Genomic DNA, 1423 nt, shown 5'->3' with positions numbered 1-1423 from the left:
GACAGGCTCCACTCAAATACACAATTTCAATCCAACCACCACAAGAGGAGTCCTGATTGGTCTTCATCAACAATGGTAATCTTGTGGCTTTGGCCAGTGATTGGACTAGTGGAGACCCTATGGCACTATTATGGAGGTTGGCTATTTGGGGCCATCTATACAATATTTGACTTTTCAGATTAAAGAAAACAAATTGTCCTGCATGGCCCTTCACCCAATTCCCTCCTCCTTTTTCAAGCATGGAAAGCAGATATGATACTAGCAGTCATCTTTTCTTAATAGGTTGACACAGATGAAGAAAAGTCTGAGAATCTTACAAATCTATGGCCATGGTCAACTCTGAGCCTATATCCACACTTCTTGTAATGTGTGAAAAATCCTGATTTTTATATTCTTACTTGTGGATAGTCTGAATGCATTCCTAGGTGGTAATCCAACATATGCCCATCAAGAATGATGGAGGGAAAAGAGAAAATATAGCGGAGGGTATAAAAAAGAAATTCTAGAACTGAGGGACAGTGGTTTGTAGATTGAAACAGGTCATTAAGTACCCAAAAACATGAAGAAAATTAAACCTGAACAAGCCATCTTACCAGAAATTTCAGAACACTAGGTGTGCTTTATAAAAATCTAAAAGCTAACAGAGAAAAAATAAGTCTTATACAAAATGTTAGGAATCATTACGGTATTGGATTTCTTCACAACACTGAAAGCTAGAACACAATGAAGCCATGCATTCATTCAAACCCTGGAGGAACTGATTAATACTATAGAATTCCATACTCAGCCAACTTAGAAAAAAAGTGTAAAGGAGAGCAAAATTATTTTCCTATATTCAGTCTCATAATTTTTACTTCTTGTGTACCCTTCTTATGAAACTCCAAAGGAAGAAGGAATATGCTCCACAAAAGCAAGGGAGTGCACTAAGAGAAAAGGCATGGGACCCCCGGAACAGACTCTGATAGGAGAGAGGCAAAAGGAATTCACCAGCATGGTAATGAAAAGTCCTAGATGAGAACTTCTGAGTGGATGCAAGTGCAACTCTCCCATACTACAGCAGGAAAACAAAAACTCCAAGACAGAGGACTCCCAAAGGAAAAGCAATGGTGTTTACCAACAGAGTTTTACTATTCTTGTGGTGAGTTTAAAGAAAAGTTAGCAATACAGACAGAGTCAACTCAGCAAACAAGAAATAAAATAAGGGTTTATTAACCACAGGAAAACAAAAATATGTGCATGCACAAAATTATAATAATGGCACCATGTGGCTCCCTTGTGAATAATAAATATATATATATATACAGTGGGGCCTTGACTTACGAGTGTAATTCATTCCGTGACGGAGCTCGTAACTCAAATTACTCTTATGTCAAATCTTAAAGTGAACGAGTGAGACACGTGATGCTGGGCTGATGTTGTGGCC

Source organism: Myotis brandtii, unplaced genomic scaffold, assembly GCF_000412655.1.
Source record: "Myotis brandtii unplaced genomic scaffold, ASM41265v1 scaffold71, whole genome shotgun sequence".
In the NCBI taxonomy this organism is placed as follows: domain Eukaryota; kingdom Metazoa; phylum Chordata; class Mammalia; order Chiroptera; family Vespertilionidae; genus Myotis; species Myotis brandtii.
This window is presented reverse-complemented; position numbering follows the sequence as displayed.